The sequence below is a fragment of the Herpailurus yagouaroundi genome, unplaced genomic scaffold (assembly GCF_014898765.1).
Source record: "Herpailurus yagouaroundi ecotype Mexico unplaced genomic scaffold, PumYag 100, whole genome shotgun sequence".
In the NCBI taxonomy this organism is placed as follows: domain Eukaryota; kingdom Metazoa; phylum Chordata; class Mammalia; order Carnivora; family Felidae; genus Herpailurus; species Herpailurus yagouaroundi.
The window spans coordinates 59,707,392-59,727,292 of NW_024412391.1; the positions used below are offsets into that span (position 1 = coordinate 59,707,392).

Consider the following 19,901-nt stretch of genomic DNA (forward strand, 5'->3'; position numbering starts at 1 on the left):
GTGCCTGGGTGGCTCAGTTACTTAAGCATCCAACTTTGGCTCAGTTCATGAACTAGCAGTTTATGAGTTCCAGCCCCACATCAGACTCCATGTTGACAGCTCAGAGCCTGAAGCCTGCTTTAGATTCTGTGTCTCCCTCTCTCTCTGCCCCTCCCCCACTCGCACTCTGTCTCTCTCTCTCTCTCTCTCTCTCAAAAATAAGTAAACATTAAAAAAAATTAAAAGAAACACACAAAATAGAAAGTGTTACTATAATTTAAAAAACTCTGATTTGCATGACTCTCAAGGGAGGACCATCAGTATTTCTTCTGATATAAGTATGCATGTACAATGTTTATATCCATAAAATGTTTCATATCCATAAAATCTGATTACAGTAATTTTTGTACAAAACTTGAGAGTTAGACTGGCAAACCCCTCTCATTTCACACTGGAGTAAAGTGAAGACCAGGCGTTTTGGTTCTTGTCCAAAACCTCCCAACTCCCATCCCAGATCACTGTATAAGAAAAAAATCAACTACATCATTTGCAGGGCCTAGTGCAAAATGAAAATAACAAGGCCCTCTTACTGAAAAATCATTAAGAATTTCAAGGTGGTGACAAAGAACATTAAACCAAGTGCCAGCCCTTCTAAACAACGGGTCATATGTGACTACATAGGTTGTATTAACAACCTAGAGATATATCCATAACCACCCTTTTAAGAAATATGTTTTTTTTTAACAATCCAACACATGGTATAGATGGATCCTGGCTCATGAACGTAGATGACTAGGAATAAGGTGAAGAGCAAAGAGAACTAAACCTGGAGTCAGGGGACCTCCAGCCACGCATTGGCTAAACACTAACAAGTCTGTTAATACACCAAGACTGTAAGAGATAGAACACACCCTACCTTCATGTCACAAAGTTGTGACAAACTGAGTTCTTCATATCACACAGCTGTTAGTATCACTATGATTTTCTTCCACAACCCTGAAGTTAATGTTTTCAAGTGTTGGAAACACTGAAAAGTGGGAGTGGAAGGGGTGAAATCTGCAATAATTACAGCTTATGTTAACATCTTCACCTTCAAGTTTTACAAGCGTTCACTTCCCCTCAATGGTTTTGAGCACAGGAAAGCCATGCTGATCCTGTATTCTTCACCATAACATCTGTAAACAGCACTATCCGACAGAAATACAGTGTTAGCCACAGGATTTAAGTTTCTAGTAGCCACACTGAAAAAGTATAAAGAGATGAAATTAATATATTTTATTCTCCCCAACATATAAAAAAAAAAATCCCTTTCCAACATGCAATCAAACTAAAAAACTATTCAATTTTTTTTTGTCTGTTTGGGAGGTGGGTGTCAAGTCCTGTAAATCCAATGGGTATTTTATCTTACACTCAGAGCACATCTCAACTCTGTGTGGCTACTGGACAGTGAAGATCCACAATACTAAGTGTACAAAGTATCCAACTACCCTCTCACATCCTTTCGTTGTCTTCTACTCTTCTTACCGTAACAAATAACAACAGCAGCAGTTTCAGGAAGTTTCACCCTCACCATCTTCAAGGAGATGCACTACACAAATTTCCCTTAAAATATAGTTATACAAAGGGCCTGTAATGCAGGCATCTGCAAATCATTTTAGCACTGCTCGTGGCACACGTGAAAGGCTTTATTCATCCTCTTACGGAATTTTCACTACTCATACAAGCACAGAACACAGCTAACCAACCGGGTGACAGGCCCTTTAGGAAGTATTTAATAAAGTACAACCAAAGCGAGGCTCTTGCTATTCCGGGTAAATCAGGAATCTGAGGGCCACTCCCACGCTCTAGACACCTGGCTGAGCCGCCCGTCCAACGCGAGGACGCGGTTCCGCAAGAACTCGCCGCGCTGCGCGCGGCCCCAGCGTCCCCGACGAGGTCCGAGCGCGCCCCGAGGCCTCCTGCAGCTCCGAGGCTCCCAGCTAGGCCCTGCCGGCCGCCCGGCGCGGTTATCCCGCAGCGCGGAACGCAACGCCCTGCGCCTCGGCTCCGAGATGGCCCCCGGGTGCGCCCCCGCCCGGGCCTTTCAACCGGGCTTTCCCGGGCCCCTCGCGGCGGCCCCGGCACTCCCGAGCCCACTACCCGGGCCTCCGTCGGAGGTGCTGAGACGCGCGGCCCGAGCCGCGCTCACTGACCTGATGAGGCAGCGCGGCCACCGCACAGCCACTTCCGGCTTGGTCACCGCCCCTCCCGCCGCGGGAGTCCGGGCGCGGGCAAGATGGCGGCCGCGGCGGCGCGGTCAGTAACCTAGGCCACCCGGCTGGGACCCACGACCCCACCACCGCGCCCCCGGCACACGCGGACGTGCTTCGGCCTCGGAAGGATAGTTCCCCGCCCGTGAGCCCCGCCCTTCGTCGCCCAGGAATAGCCCCGCCTTGGGGCGGGGCCACTGCCCAGGAGGCCCCGCCTTCCGCTCGAGCGCTCCCATGCGCCCCCGGAGGCGCCGCCCCTGCGGCCTGCGAGAGGTAAAGCGGGCAAGCTTACCTGGACCGACTCTTGGAGAGGAAATTTCCCAAGTACTACACACACTTTAGTTCATTTGATCAGTTAAATTTACATTAACAATTTATGCAGGCCATACATGTAGTGGAAACTCCAGGGTGTTTGGTTCAAGATTTATTCATTAATTTACTCATTCTACAAACACCTCTTGAGTGACCTTGTGTACCTAGCACCGTCCTGGAATGCTCGGGAACTGAAGTGAACAAAAAAGAAGTGGTCCTGGAAGAAATCAGGGATGCCTTGTAAGGCTAATACGTGCTCCATCGAAGGGGGGCCTCCTTAGTGTAGGGAGGTCAGGAAGGCTTCCTTGAGGACCCCTAGGGTGAGACTGGGGGAATTAGATGGGGAAGGGAACGGAGAGGAGGGGGTTGGAAGAGAAGAGCCTTTTCGGGCAGAGGAAGAGTGAAAGTTGAGGAGGGATGGCATCTCAATGGGGAAGCAGTCAAGTATGGATGGATGAGCAGAGGAAGTGGGGAGAGATTAAGATGCTGTATCAGAAAGGCATTTGGAAACCACGGTAGTGGGTTTGTCCTAAAGACAATGATGCAGTATTGAATGTTTTTAACTAGGCAAGTGGTATGATGGTTTTTCCAGGAGAAAGGAAAGGATAGGGTAAGTATCCCCACGAGAGATTATGGTAATCCATACTACCAGTGATATGGAGAGCGGGAATGGAGAGAAGTGTGGGGAATATTTAGAAGATGGAATGAACAGAGCTTGAGGGTTGACTAAGATGAGTGAGGGACAGAGAGGGTTCTAGGTTTCTGGTTCCCATAACTGAGTGAATGGTGCAGCCACAAGTGTCACAAATCTGACACAGGCTTCCTTGAGATATCTGGCAACCATGCTTAAAAATGGGCGGTTTGGGGCTTGTAGTGATTGGCACAGATAGCAAAATGAGCTTAATCCCCATGATCTTCAAGGCAGATCGTTTTGGCAAGAGGATGAGTTTGGGAGGAGCATTGCCTGAAGTGGTCTCAGGCTCCTTTTCATTCCTGCTGTTGGAGAAGTGGAGGCTGGAGAAAGTACTGTACTGCTGTGGGGAGATACCACAAGATTCATCACCTCAAACACTACCTTGCCAATCTTCTCAATGGTTTAGGCCCTGGACCCAAAACACCAGATCAATACAAGTCTCTTCCTTATCCACTCCTACCATATTCATAGCCAAGGAAAACATCTCCCCTCATGGTCAGGAGATGATGTTGCTTCCTACTTCAGAAAGAGAATTTAAGGTATTTGGTAGGAATTTCCCACAGCCTTCTACTATTTTCTCTCTCCTTCCCCCAACATCATCATTCACTCCCATTCTTTCCTTCTTCTAGTTGACACAAAGGAAGAGGAGGGACTAGATGTTTCTCCTCTTCTGGGACAATTTTCTTCTTTTCTGTGTGTCCCTATTTCTACTGTTTGTTGTTGTTGTTGTTGTTGTTGTTGTTGTTGTTTTTACTTTCGACATGTGTTCAAGTCACTCCCATTTTTCTCCTCAAAGGAGAAGGCCATACTGGCTCTCTCTAATCCTATATTTTCCTGTTTTCCCCTGAATTCACTCCTCTCAGGCCTTCATGTCACCACACCACCAAAACTGCTCATTATTTGCCTATAGTTCTCTTCTGCTTCCAGAATATATGCTCGACATCACCAGTTTTCATTCTGTTATACCTCCCCGCCCCCCCCCCCCGCCAAATGTTAGCAAGGCACTCGGTGACCCAATTAAAGAGAAGAATTCCTTGTCTTCCCTTTCAGCTAAGTATGGTTATATCAAAAATTGTGGGGGCACCTGGGTGGCTCAGTTGGTTGGTCCTCCAGCTTCAGCTCAGGTCATGATCTCATGTGCTGACAGCTTGGAGCCTGGAGCGTGCTTCGGATTCTGTGTCCCTCTCTCCCCCTCACACTCTGTCTCTCTCAAAAATGAATAATAAACACTAAAAAAAAAATTTGTGACCAAAGCGATGGAAGTAGAAATAGATTATGTCCCTTAAAAGAGAAGCTGCTTGACATCTACATTCCTTTTCTCCCTTCCAGCTGTCTGGAAAATAGGAAAAAATAAACATGCTATAGAAATGGAGGCCATGTATTAAGGAAGACAAAACTGTCCCCTTCCTCTAGGTCCCAGCCTAACTCGGAAAGCAGAGGTACCCCCTCCCTTGGATCAACCATAGATTTCTGGACCATTACACAAGAGAAAATAAACTGTGTTCTCTTAAAAATTACTGTTTGTTTAGACCTGTTTTGTTATAGTGGCTCAGCCTATTTCCTGATACCCAGGGACACTATCTATTTTATTTTCTACTTAATCTCTAGAGCCTAAAACATAGGGTATGTGCTCAATAAAAATTTGTTGAATACATCCTAAAACAATACCTTTCTCTACACTGTCCTCCAGCTAATATATTTTTCTCTCCTTCCTTTTCCATCTAAGCCTTTGTGAAAGTGTGTTGCCACCAGTTTCTTGCACTCTAAAATCCCAATAGGAATAAGTGACACTTTTCGCATTCTACTTGGAAGTCAATTCTCCTTTTTCACCAAACGGTGTTCCTTGTTAGTAAAACTGGACTGGGTCCCTTGGAAGAGAAGCTTCTTGCCATTCACTTCCTCTTCTCCCTTCCTGCCATCTGGAAAATGGCAGATGGCATTTCCTTGTGAGTAGCGTAGAACTTTGGATTTCCTATAGCTCCTGCTATATAATATGCATTCAAAAATATTTACTGAGTGGGAGAGTGCATTGTATTTTTTGAAGATTATAATGTGTCAGAGAACTTAACAGACTGCTCTGAGGTTACACTAGTCGTTTCTATCAAATGTGCATTTTGTAATGGATGCCAGAGTTGCTATAGTTCAGTCTCATGGTTTTTTGTTTTCTTTTTTAATTTGAACTTCTGTGCCATTAACAAGATACCCTTCTAAGTTCCTTTACATATGGTGTGGCGATCCAGGATAGGATTTGTGTGTTGTGGTTTTAAACCAACAAAGGACAACAGCTGAAGAACTGCTGATTTCCTTCTTTAAAAAAAAATTTTTTTTAATATTTATTTATTTTTGAGAGAGAGAGAGAGAGAGAGAGAGAGACGGGAATGAATGGGGGAGGGGCAGAGAGAGAAGGAGACACAGAATCTGAAGCAGGCTCCAGGCTCTGAGCTGTCAGGACAGAGCTCAATGTGGGGCTTGAACTCATGGACTGTGAGATCAAGACCTGAGCCGAAGTTGGAGGCTTAACCGAGTGAGCCACCCAGGTGCCTCAGATTTCCTTCTTATTTACGGCTGCCCTTAGAAGGAATTCAGTTACTATTGGAACATGCTGTGGAGTCTGTGACTGGCTAATCCCAGCTCCCTTTATTTGCACATGCACAAAATCAGTCTGTACCTGGGAGGACCTCAAGCAGGCTGTGTGCTGTCAGCACCCAGCCACCTCCATCTCTTGAACTGTGAGATCATGACTTGAGCCTTGATCAAGAGCCGGAGGCTCAACCGACAAACCCACCCAGGTGTCCCAATGTGAGAGATCTTAAACTAGTGGTCTTCAAAAAGTATTCAAGTATACTCCCAAATCAGTGTGTAAATCAGTATACTTATTTGTATATTTTGGGGGGTTATATCTAACAATGTCATAATAAACTTACATAGCTTCAAGGATATGATTTATAGTACATTTTTAATACTTAAATTATAAATAAAATTGTTACACCACACTTTAAATGTATTTGATGAAATTTAAATATGTTAGAGTTTCTTACAATCATTCATTTAAAATTTTTGTGACTAAGCTATTCTTTAATTGTGGGAAACTTTATATTATTCTATTTTTTACTTCTTGATCTTGTACTTCCCTTTTACTTTCTTCCAGAATTCTTTGATAACAAACAGCTATATGGCATATACCACGTGCCAGATGCTCTACAACACAAGGCTCATTTACCACTGTCTTGGGTTAGATGCTCTGGAACCATATTTCAAGATGGAGTAGGATGTAGGATACTTGTGAAGAAGTGTTGGGATCAGCACCCATGGAAGGAAGAAAGAAGATGCAGGACTGGGCAGAGGGAAAAGCTGAGCTGTGATCCAATACCAACAAAAGCCTCAGGCAATCCATGAGAAACTTTGAAACTGGATTGGCCCTCAGGAGTTGTCTTGAATTGGGACAAGGGACTCAGGACTTTATACCACCTCACTGATGTGGATATGTCATTGATGTGACCTGTCCCTTGAAGGAAGTGTGGCTTTGAATGAGGCAATTTTCTCCAGCAAACAGTCCCCAAACACAGCTGGCTGCTGAAGGACATCTCCTGGCAACTCTCCCAGCAGCCCAAGGACTAAGTCATTTATTACTGAAGGAGGACATCTAGGAGGTGCACCATGGACTCTATCACATCGTCCTCATAACGAGGATGATACTGTTATTTTTTCCCTGTTAAAAATGAGACAATGGAGGCATGGAAATGTTAAATAAGTTGCCCTAAGATATCTCTTAAGTGGTGGAGTCCTCGAGGATATGAACCCGGACAACATGGCCCCAGCATTGTGCTTCTAACTATTGGCCCAAGCACTTATCAAATGGAAAAGCCACTTAACCTAATTCTAAGTGTTATTAAAATAATCTTTGAAAACAGGACTTGGCAATTTTTTTTTTTTTTTTTTTTTTTTTTGTAAAGGGCAAGACAATAAATATTTTCAGCTTTTTAGGTTACTCTGTCTCTATCACAACTACTCCATTCTGTCACTGCAGGGCAAAAATAGCTGTGATAGTACATAAACAAAGGGGTGTGGCTATGTTACAAGAAAACATTATTTATAGAAACAGGTGGCAGTTTGGATTAGTCTGTTAAACCCTGTTTTAGAAAAACATTAAAGACAGAGGAAACACTCACGGGGTACTATTATAGGAATAAAATAGTACCGAATGGAGTAAACATAATAATTCTAACCTTATTTTTTGAAGGCTGGAAGGAATTATGCCAACATTTCATTGGTAGATTTCTCTGTGTGATAGGCTTAAAAGTGATCATTATTTTCTTTATTATATACTTTTCTATGTTTTCTGAAATAAAAATGTAAAGATTTTTTAATGAGAAAAACACCCAATGAATATTATTTTAAAGAGTGTAGTTGGAGGAATTAGGATGCTAAATTCCATAATGATAGGCAGATACATCATAATCCTGTACCCATGGGATTAAGGCAGAAATAATAAAGTTTAAGCAGCATACTATATGCTTCAGGAACTGAAGCCATTCTAGGACATTTACTGCAACATGAGTGGTGCTAACATTTCCTGCTTGGCTAACTGATTCTTCACAGGGTCTCTGTTTCATTTGTGGGTAACTTGGTATTAAGGAATGAATGTGTGTGTCCCCCCTAAAGTCGATATAGTGGAATCCTAACACCTATGTGGTGACAATAGGAGATGGGGCCTTTGTGAGATAAGGTCATGAGAGCGGAGCCCTCACGAATGGAAGTAATGCCCTTACAAAAGGGACCCCAGAGAGCTCTCACACTCCTTTTCTGCCATGTGTGGACACAATGAAGTCAGCACTCTGAAATCTAGAAGAGGGTCCTCATCAGAACCTGACCACACTGGTACTCTGATCTCAGACTTCCAGCCTCCCGAACTGTGAGAAATACATTTCTGTTGTTTGTAAGCCATGCAACCTATGGTAATTTGTTACAGGAGACAGAACTAAGAAACTTGGCTTGTCCATTCTGATGAGCACGGAAGCATGAAAGCAGTAGCCAGCAAAATACTATCAGAGCAGCGCTGTTAATTCTAGTGAAACACAGGCCACCTCACTGCCTGGTCTCTTCCCCTCCTTGGATGGGATTTGAGAAAATCACATTTGGGCTTTTGAAACAGATGATTAGGCTAAATTCTGCTCGTCTCTCTGCTCCCACAGCCATTGCCCTAGTTTTGGTCTTAATTACTGCTCACCCAGACAGTAGTCTCCCAACTGGCCTCTGTCCCTACCTTTTTCCTTTAAACCCTGTCCTCTGTGTAGCTAGATTGATCTTCTTGAAGCACATCTCAAGTGACTCTCTTATGTGGAACTCTTCATTGGTTCATGTTCCCTGCAGACCAACATCCAAACTCCTCAGCCCACAGTTAAGACGTCAATACTGTAAGTCTTAACTGTCGATGAGAAAGAACATTTGTGTTTTCAATAGATCAAATTAATTTTAGAATTACCTAAACCAGACAAAGCCCAAAGCAGTCATAAAGGCACACTTCTCTTGGTAGTAAGATGAGAAAAAGATTCCCAGAACCATCACTGAAAGTTAGACATATATCTAATTATGAAGATGATGCATTCGGAACCAGTGTAATTTTGAGCAAAAGACCAGGTCACAGAAAAACCAAAGCATATCTGATAGGTCTAAGCCAATAATTTGGAATGTTTCTGATGTAATGTATGATGAGTGACTATAAAACATTTAAGTGGATGATTAATTTGATTCTCATGTTCAAAATCTTGGACCATCAGCAGCTTATTTGAGAAGCTAAGCCTGACTTTCTTATTAAGTATAATTGCAACCCCAGGAAGAAATGCAAGAGGTAGGAAACCAAAAGCAGAAAGAGAATCAGAATTAGAATCAGGATAGAAATGATGAAAAAATCTACTTCCTAAGGTCTAACCCTTTTGTAACTTTTGTTATCAGTCAGTTTTATAGTCATTGAAGAGTGGGGCGTATTTTTTCTTCTTGTGAAAAACATTAAAGAAATATCTGCTACTGTATACTTGAGAAGAAGTATTCAGTTTGCAATGTTTACGAGTTTGAGGAAATCTAGCTTATTAAATTCATGTATTTTCAATATGTTAGTTGTATAAATGAAGTAAAATATGTACTAATGATTTAAAGGTTAACAAATTACATATAATAGTGGATACTCCTCTCCATGTAACATGCATGAAAGCTTCTGGGATATTAAAAGGAATGTTATCAACCATGAAGTTGTCCCCATTCTGGCCCAATATGTTTTTCCCATTTGATCTCTTAGAGCTAGTAGCTCTAGCCCTACTGAATTGTGCCTAATTATTTTTATATAGCACTTTTCCTGTAACATGCCTGCTAGCGTAAGCAGTTAGATACACATGAGCAGAAGGGGAGAAAGGAAGATAACAGAGGGACAAATGCCAGGGACTACCCCATCTCTGCCAAGAGGCTGCCCCAGTTCCCTTAGACCAACCCCTTTTTTGGCCTAGCACAGACTGATAAGCAGAAGATACTGGGTACAGGGACTTCCCCAACTTCGGAGCATGCACACTTATGAAAGACCATGTGCACTAGTAATTCTGAGGCTGTAATGATATCATTATAATACCATGTGCAATGCGGTTTGGGCCCCCAACATGGGTTACGCCTACACTCATGGGAAGATGACTAACACAGACTTACCAGAAAGGTTGGAGGGGAGGAAACCAAGGCAGACCCAAGATGGAGTGATAATAATAAGATGAGAGGAAGGAGACCAAATAAACCCCATAAAAGAACACAATGAGAAACTCAGCATGCTGCACCCCTACCTTTGGGTCAGTCCTCTCCTCTGTCTTTGGAGTGTACTTCTGCTACATAGAAGACCTTTGCTACTTTAACTCTCTATCTCTCTATCGGGTCTCTCAACCGAATTCTTTTCTTTGAGAAGACAAGAACTGAGGAATTCCACAATCCACCGCCCAGGAATACACCTTTGTTCCTTTTTTTTTTCTGGAATGTCCTTCTCCAAGAATTAGAAAAATTAAATTCTATTCATCCCACAAAATATATCACTCAGTTCCTCTTTGAAGTCTCCTATAGCTGGAAGTAATGTCTATCTTCCCAAACTCCTTAGCACCTTGCCTACTGTGCCTAGGTTAGATCCTTTGACTCTTCACACACACACACACACACACACACACACACACACACACAATTATATACTGTAATAATGCTATTACCTATTATATTGCAATATATTTATATAGTTTATGAATTCCTTGAGGGTGGGATACGTTACAGTCATCATTGTTCCCCTCATTATTTATTAAATCATGATGAAAGAAATGCATAATGAAAAGTTACACAACTATATGAATGCTTCCATTCCAACTCAAAAATTTAAAAATATTATTGTGAAAACAGTATTGAAGGAAATGTCTTGAAATTCATATATTCCCACCATGCACAACTGTTTTCATTTCTCTGTTTCTGTTTCAGGATTTATCCATGCTCATACAACATGTTTGTTTGAGTAATAAGATGTTAAAAATAAATTTGTCATTTCTAGTAACTAGCTAAAGCCCCGCTAGACTGGGACAGAATAATAGGTGATGGTTACTCCCACATTCCAAAGTGAGATGCTACCACCGTGCAGGGCTAGAATAGATTTTGTAGACTAAAGACCCCAAACCCTCCTGAAAGGGGCTTGAAACTGAAGAATCTGAGAGAGATTTCTTTGAAGAAATTCATGTCCAGAAAATCTTACTCCTAATTCCCTAGGAGAGATCTGAGAGTGCTGTTGTCCATGGAGGGCTTGATCTGTGCAAGCTGGAACAGAGACACAGGTAGAGAACATGATGGTCTGTTGTCTGAGCCATGCCTGAAAACTCCAAAGGCCAGCTTGGTTGTTCTGAAGGTTGGAAAGAACTTTCATTCCTGGAGTTTGTCAGGATAAACGATGCCTGAGTGTACCCTGTGGACAGGATGAGGGCCACAAGGGCAAGAGAGGCAGCATAACCCAGTCGATAAGAGGGCTTTCTGGTGGGAGTAAGGTGACCTCAGCTGAGAGACACTGGAGGTGTTCTTTTGGGAATAGGCTGGGTGAGAGGAGGGGGAGTTCAACCCCCACCCCCACCCCACCCCCACAGAAGAGACCTAGCTGGCTTTAAAAGAACTTGGGATGAGAGATCCCCAGTGACGCAGTCTCCCAAAGAATGAGGGAGAACTCCACAGTGGAGAAAGAGATCACTTTAATACCTTCCAAAACCACCGCAAGGCAGTGAAGTAGTTCTTTCCTGCTGGTCTACCTGTTCTTCGTGAGTGTGTGAAAGACAGACAGACACAAAGTGGGGAAGTGGGAGAGTTGACTATGCCCCTTTTCCTATTGCAGGCTTCCAGCTTGAAGTGAATCCCAGCTGAGGAGAGGAGAATCTTCAAGCTCAGAGTTTGGACTACTATATGGGAATAGATATTTTGATTATGGAAAGAAGATAGTGCTTATAATTAAATGTGAAAGAAATGATTTTTATATAAAAGACTCACCCAAAGACTTAGGGCACCAACCTGTGATCCAAGTGGCAAAAACGGAAAAAAATATATATATATCATATATATATATATATAGAGAGAGATATATAGATATAGATATATATAGATATATATAGATATGATATATATCCTGGCCTCAAAAATAGAAACAAAAGGACGGTGGGAAGTAAAATAAAGTTATTCTATAATGCATCCTATGGAGTCCTGCATATTCAACAGATTGGTGATACTCAAATGGAATCAAATGAGCAAAAAAACAGTATGCATCCAAAATTTCAAGTTTTTAATAAGTTAATACAAATGATAAGATATAATAGGGGCACCCGGGTGGCTCAGTCGGTTGAGCATCTGACTCATGACTTTGGCTCAGGTCATAATCCCAGGGTTGTAGGATCAAGCTCTGCATTGGTCTCTGCTCTAAGTTTGGAGCCTGCTTGAGATTCTCTCTCTCTGCCCCTCGCCCCACTCATCCACATGCGCTCTCTGTCTGTCTGTCTCTCTCTCTCTCTCTCTCTCTCTCTCTCTCTCAATAAATAAATAAATAATAAAATAATAAAATTGAAAAAATATATAATAAATTGCAAACAAATTTATACTTTTTATACCAAAATATTAATTGCATGAAAAGTGTGTTGTTACACAGGGCTGAAACCTATAGTTCTGCAGGTTATGTATTACATGACTCTGGAAGGGCCATTTGCATTGTGGTTATTATGACAGTTGTCGGGCAGTAAAAGTCTTGAGAAAAATACACTTTTCTAGTATGGGGTATGATCCTCTATATTGCATGTGTAATACTGTAAAAGGAATGGACTATTTATCATTAGAAGCATTCACACATGGTGTATAAATTAGGCAAATGCTCAGGCTATTAGAACATTATTTTGTGATGATGGATGTTGATACAGGAAACTTGGACGAATGTGTGTTAGACTATCGTGCCCATCGTTCAGGATAAATCTAACTCCTTCTCCTATGGGGAGGTGTGAATAGTGGGAGGAAAGAGATACCAACAGTTATACACTAACATAAGTACCATAGAAAAATGAAAGAAGGGGAATATTTGCTAAAGAAAATGGAAATATCAGTCAACATCCCTGTTAGAACTATAGTCAGGCATCAATTGCAACCAGAGGTTGACTAAGGATACAAGAATTTGGCAAAAATAAATGAAAGCATTCTATGAGAATCAATTTGCTATATGGAATTCATAATGCAGAAATTTGTATATCTTGTTATTATTTGTAAGTAACACCTATAAATACACTATATACTCCTTATATCAGTAACATTTATAATAAGCTTACATAAACTTGTGTACATATGTATACACACTTTTTTTCAGAGAGCCAGTTGCTAAATCCTCTTCAGCAAACTACTGGATGCTGTGCTTTTTCATTTCCTTTCCTTTCCTAAGCCAATTAGGTAGTAAGCTCTTTGGTTCTGTTTCCTAAGTATTTCTCAGAATTGTTCACTTCTTTCCATCTCTGCTGCTGGTATTTGAGAGTCTTATCTTTCATTGGTATTTTGCTAAGTTTCCTCATAGGTCTCTCAGTCTCCAGGTTTGCTTCCCTCCAATTAATTCTTCACATAGCCAGTAGAGTGATTTTCCTAAAATGAAAATGTGATCATGTCTCTCCTCTGCTTAAAACTATTCAGTGGCTCCTTGTTGCTTTCAAGATAAAGTCTAAACCCTTTAACATGGCATCAGAGAAATGTCTATTTATCTTCTGCTCCCTGGACTTCCAACTTCTGTGTCACAGTGTGGACCGGGTGCCTTCTTCTCAGGTCTCTTTTATAGATATCATCGTACTGTATTGTCATTACCTGTTTTTTTTCACTAAATATTTTTTAATGAAAATTTTCAAACATACAGAAAAGTTGACAGAATTACACAGTAAACTCACTACCCACCATCTAGATTCCATGATTAACATGTGATCAATAATGGACATATTTGCTCCATCATATATCTATCCATCTACACATGGCTTTATCCATCTTCTTTTTATCTGATGCATTTCAGACTAAGTTGTGGGTAACAGTGTATTTTGCTTCCAAACACATCAACATGGTATCATTAACTAGCATTTGTCTTTCGATTACTTAAAAAATATTTTTTTTGGTAAAATTTGCCACTGCCTTTTACTTCCTTATCTCTTTCACTGAGCTGAAGTGACTAGGTCTTATTTATTTTTTACCCAATGCCTCACATATACTAGGAACTGTATGTGAGTTAATGTTTGTTAAATAAATACGTTTGGAATTTCATCAGATGTTAGTTTCTTGATTCATACATAAAAGTAATTTTGCCATCTCTTTGACTTACTCTCTTATTTCCTTACCCAGAAAATTTTATAGAAAGCAATTTACATTCTACCCATTCAGCATCGTAAGCAATTAAGAATTTTAATCTGTTAATGATAGTAGGCAAGCGGACTCTCACACTGTGTCTTTCCACAAAGCCCCACAAGGTGGTGCCCAAATATCTTTTTTCAATCAATAGTCCCTCAAGACCCAGGGTCAGTCCTAATTTGTGTATTTGGCATTTCCGAATTTGGTCAATTAACATAATGGAAAATATATAATTAAGTAAAAATTACATTGAAAATTATATAAAGAGAGAAGTTAAGATGGCAGAGTAGTAGGGGGACCCTATGATTGCCTGATCCCTGGAACACAGATGGATAATTATCAAATCATTCTGAACAGCCAAAAAAATCGACCTGAGGTCTGAGAGACCAAACTGCACAAGGAGAGGGAGAAAAGAGGCCACATTGTGGAAGTAGGAGGAAGCATTGCATTGTGATTTTCTGTGTGGACTCTCACACCTGGTTTTTAATTCTGGACTCTAGAAATTGCATATGTGATCTTGAGCTAGTTGCAAGATGCCTTTGTCCCTCAATTTCCCCATCTGTAAAATGAGAATGATAAAATAGTACTAACCTCCCAGGGTGGTTCAACAGAGCTGACACTTGCAGCACTCAGCTAGACAACTTGCCAGGAACACCTTCTTGGCTTCTGCTCTCCAGACTGCTTGTCCCCACTCTGTAGCCAGTTCTTGGAAATTGTGCTGCTCCAGGAACACACGTGTGCTGCCAATTTCCACAGCAATCCCTTGGCCTGCTGGGCGGAACCCCATCTCCCTACCATTGCTCATCATGGTGCTTCATCTACTCAAAAGACTCTCTTCTCACTTCTCTGGTTACTAAGTTTTCCCCTCCCTGCAAATTCCTCTCAAGCCTCACTAAATCCCCAAATCTTGGTGATCTGTTTTCCACATTGGCCCATCTGCTCTGAACACCTTCAAATCAAAGAATCCTTGCACTTAAAGCGCTTCATTATTTAAGTCCTGACACTTAGTGTACTGGCTTCTGAATTTCTTAAGTAAAAAAGCTTTCTCCCTAAAAAAATTATACATTGTAATTTCAGAGTCTATAGTTCTGGATATAAATAATAAATAATTACTATAATATACACCTTATACTTGTGTAGAGTGTTATTTTATTAAAATATTTTTCATATCCTAAAATAGTAAAAATATTAACTCACCTCAGGTCTCTTTTGCTGTAAACTTTGTCCATGAATAATCTACTCTTATTGCAGAATTTAAAAGGACAGAAACTATATAGGAGAAACTACATAATTTAGATGTAATGCAAACAGTTGACTCTATTACTTCAAATAGGGACAATGTTCTGTAAACCAGAGTTGTCATGGGTTGGTATAATGTGGCATAATGTTACTTAATGTTCTTAAAGCATTTTAGTTCCAGAAATTTGAATTATTTTACAAACTTCCTTTTGGGGGATATTCTTATTAAATCACAAAAGGACTGGCCACAACATCCAGATGGGTGTTGAGTTTCTGAAACTTACACATACAGATGATGATGTCTTCTTATATTTCTGGATGTATTTTGATTAGGTATCAATAATATGCACAGTTGGTCACTGAAATCTTTGTAATAATCCCCAGCTTCTCAGGCGAACCTACCCAAACCCAGAGGAGACAGTTCTTCAAGGACTGGTGTTCATTGCCTTTGATAGTCCAGGCATACATAGTGAGATGTGAGACTCATTACATGCAGGAATTTAGCTCATGATAATTTGTCCTGAGCCATTGGCCCCTAAAGCAAATCCATATTTTTCAAACATATATTGTTGGCCATAGACCAGCATCCTTTTTCTCCTGCTGTGGCACAAACCTGGACGGTACAAAGGCCAAGCAATCCTGAGGGCTTCAGGATTAAAGAAAGATGGCCAGCTACCACACAAAGATCTAAACTCTATTCCCTCACCGACTCATGCTAGGACCTTTGGGTGGGTCACAACACCTACCTCTAGTTTATCATCTGTGAAATGGAAAAATCAAATAGAAGTTGTGTCTAAGTTTCCTTTCAGTTCTGATATTTGATGCTCTTCTTTGCCCCTCATACAAGAAAAGCTCCAATACCATCTAGTGGGAAATTAAATAATTCACCCCAATACAGTACAACATTAAAAAAATTTTTTAATGTTTATTTATTTTTGAGAGAGCGAGAGAGAGCAAGAGAGACAGAATCCAAAGCAGGTTCCAGGCTCTGAGCTGTCAGCACAGAGCCTGACGCAGGGCTTGAACTCATGAACCACGAGATCATGACCTGAGCCGAAGTCAGACGCTTACCTGACTAAGCCACCCAGGCATCCTAGTATAATATTTTCTAATACCTGAAAGTAAAATCAACTAAACGAAAAATAGAAAATATTTTCTCCATTAAAACAAGAGTTTGGGCAAGGCTTAAATAGATCTGATCTTTCTTTTTTAGTGGACTCTGCATGAAGAAGTTAATACTGCCCTATCCACTAACTGAAAGGAATAATTTTGAAAAAACAAACAAAAATAAAAAAACCTTAACATTCAAACCTATGGTACCACAAGACCTAAGCACTTTGAGACATTTATCAGACAGGAAAATTGTAAATTTTTCCAGAGAGCACTCTGGTTTTTTGGCATGAATTAATTTGATCGTAGTAAAGAATAAATGCAAAAAGGAAATATCAATATTGAAGGAAAATTTTAAAGAAAGATTTTAGCAATTGAGATTGGGACAGTGGGAATTTATGCTGTCACGGTGGTCTAGGGCACTGTGTGTTACATTTGTGACACGATTACTCAAGCTGAAGACCAAATGACAAACAATCCAGATATATCAGGGAACAAACAATACAAACCATAAGTGAGTAAAGAGAATGCAGAAGAGTCAACTCAATCAGCATTTGGTGAGGGGAGGTGCTCTGTAGTCACACTGCTCCATACTGAAGCAATGACACATTGCCTATGTTTTATTACCAATGATAATTTTCACTTCCTTGTTGTCTTTGAATATTTTTAATCCTTTCCTTAGTTGATAAACAGAACCAAATCCATTTTGGTGTCCCTCTAATTTACGGATGAATGACATGAGAGAATGTTCAAGTCATACCCTTAGAGCCAAGAAAGGTGGTGAATCCCAGAAGCTCCAGAGCTTTGAGGCAAAAAAACCAAAAACAAAACAAAACAACAACAACAACAAAAACCAAAAAAACCCAACTCTACTATCTCAAGATTTTATACGGAAAAATAATAGAAGGGGACCTCTAATGATTACAGATAACTCCAAATTGGGCAAAAAAGTCTTTGGCTTCTCCATTCTCAGTTGATAATGTTCTTTTCTATTCTAGATCAGCACTGTGAAAGGTCAGGGAAATTGGGAGAAGATTGTGAAATATTATGCTATAGCTTGGTCTTGGTCCAGATGTATAACTTCAATACAAGTTTGATCTGATATGTTACTTAGCCTTTTCATTATTTCTGTAACCTCAAGCAGATAAAACCTTCCAATATACACAAGTCATCCCAGACTTTGATTCCTTTTAAATGTTTCTAGGACCCCAAATACCATCATTACTGAAACGGACATCTCGGCACTGGTACCAAAACAAATAAAGCCAACATAGATTCTACTGTGGTAGAGTATTAAACATTTTTGAAAAAGATGCGAAAAGATTCCTTGTCTAGTAAATCTCTGGAAGAGAACAAGCTATTGTATCACAGTTCTCAAGTGATTGATAAATATGAAAAAATTAGTTCGAGTAATCACTCAATAAATATTTCTTGAGTGCTTATTCTAGGCCATTACAGTAATAATAGTAAAAATAGTGTGCTTCTTTCTTCTATGAAGCTTTGCTACAGCCAGCACTGTGCACAGTAATAGAAAAATTAGAGATATTAAGGTAGATGTTGTCTAGTGGGTGTATAAAGGAGGTAGCGCCCCTATAAGCAATAACAAAAGCATAATGAAAATTTTAAAAAAAAAGGTCTTTGCTACAGAACAACTGTCAGAAGGTCATGGACTCCAAGTTGCCTTTTCTAGTCATCATCATTCTCCATGTTCCCTTATTTGGACTGTGTATGTCCAATTGCACACTAATTGAAGACCACCCATTAGGATTAAGCCTGCATTCTTCACCACGCCATTTTGCTTCTCCGTGCGTAAAGCCAATTGCCTTATGTAACTAGCCTTTTCATGTAAATGGACAGAAGATTTTCTTCAGAGTCATCTACCCAATCAACCAATGTAGTGCTGATTGCCACACCTAGGAATGAAAGGTGGAAAACCCTGGGTGTGGGTTACCCTATTTGACCTTGGGGGATGAAAGGAAAACGATGAGCAGGCAGGACTCCAACCTGTCACCAACTTCAGTCAGAACACTTCCGAAGCAGGAGGGCTTTAGTCCATTTCTCCCCTCCAGGAGTTGCCTGGTTGCTTCTTAGAGGTATTATTATTATTATTTCGCAAGTTGGTACTTTACCCCAGAAAAAAAAGGAGTTGACCTGAAAAAAAGCCACTTCCTTGTCCCACGATTCTCATCTCACAAAAGTGATAAGTGTGGCAAACATCCACAGGTTATTTAAGGTATATATGTGGTTGCTTCCTGGGAAATTCCATTTGTACTTCTGCACAATTACCCACTGTTTTTCTATTACCAAAGACTCACAAAATTTCCTCGGTTCCTCAAAAACTGCTTTGTGGTGCAGAAACCATGAAAACATGAACGTTTACCCAGACACGTAATTTAATAATGCGTTAGTTGTTGTAAGTGAGGCTCAGGGTTCAGATACATCTGAGTTAAGATCCTGTTCTGGCATTCTCTAGCATTAGTATGACAGTGAGAAAGTCTTACCACACTCTTCTCTGCCTCAACATCCTCATCTGCAAAATGAATTCTTACAACACTTACTGTACCGTAGGTGGTGATGCTTTGGGAGAGCTAAATGCCATTATGTGAATGAAGCATTTAGCGCAGTGCCTCACACCTGGTAAAATGTTCATGAAGTAGAAGGTATTATGTTACAATAAGTGTATCTGTAAATGTCAAAATGCTTTCCTAAGAAGGCTACTTTTAAATAATTATAACGTGAAGATTTGTGTTGCTATCTCTGATCATCTTGCTACTCTCTGTGAGGCAGTTCCTTGAGAAGCCTGTCTGTTATTTGTCTAGGAGTCGAGTGGCTTCGTGGCAGTATGTTTTGCACTGATAAACATCTTAATATGGGTTGTAACCAGAAGGTAGAAAACAGGAAAAAAGAGAACGGAGCCACTTCAGTGACTACCTTTCTGGAACAGAGAGCTCAGAATATGACCACTGTAAACCTAGCTCTTGTGTTATACTTTGGAAGGATCTTGATAAATAATTATTCACTCCCTCATTTCATAAATGGGAAACTGAGGTCCCCATATTAGAGACAAAACCAGAACTAAATTCAGATCACTCTTTCACTGTATATAATACCAATGGTAGTATGAAAAATTTCAAAAATCACAGACATAGAAAGGCTAGAATAAGGAACTTCTCTATACTCTTCATTCAGCTTCAATAATTTCAATCCATTGCCTCTCTTGAAAAACCAGTTTTGCATCTGAGTCTGTTGTCATTTACACTCCCTCACAGAGAAGTTAGGAACTAGTATCACACAGAGCACACCCCAGGCAAAGAAATGTAGAAACAGAAGGAGGATATGGTATGAGACACAAAGGCAGGCTGTCAATAAATGCCGAAAATGTAGAAAATCTGCTCAAGTTATTTTTATAACAGTTTGGAGAACAT

The 19,901-nt window shown here is 40.5% G+C and overlaps 1 protein-coding gene and 1 long non-coding RNA gene across 8 annotated transcripts in view; one reads left to right on the forward strand and one right to left on the reverse strand.

Annotated features, from left to right (window-relative positions):
• MIOS (meiosis regulator for oocyte development) overlaps positions 1-2,325 on the reverse strand; it is a 48,074-nt gene extending 45,749 nt beyond the window's left edge. For 2 of the 7 annotated variants that reach the window (XR_005789393.1, XM_040472580.1), the window contains exon 1: positions 2,172-2,324. The gene's annotated coding sequence lies outside the window, so the exon portion shown is untranslated. Of the gene's footprint in view, positions 1-895; positions 1,026-1,069; positions 1,167-1,503; positions 1,804-1,831; positions 2,139-2,171 lie in introns of those variants that run through there. The other 5 variants (XM_040472582.1, XM_040472584.1, XM_040472581.1 and 2 more) reach the window with 5 other exon arrangements.
• A 92-nt stretch (positions 2,326-2,417) lies between these two features.
• Positions 2,418-7,145, forward strand: LOC121028698 (uncharacterized). The gene is made up of 2 exons (XR_005789394.1): positions 2,418-2,501; positions 6,383-7,145. It is a non-coding gene; the product is annotated as an uncharacterized LOC121028698 (long non-coding RNA).
• The last annotated feature ends 12,756 nt before the right edge of the window (positions 7,146-19,901 follow it).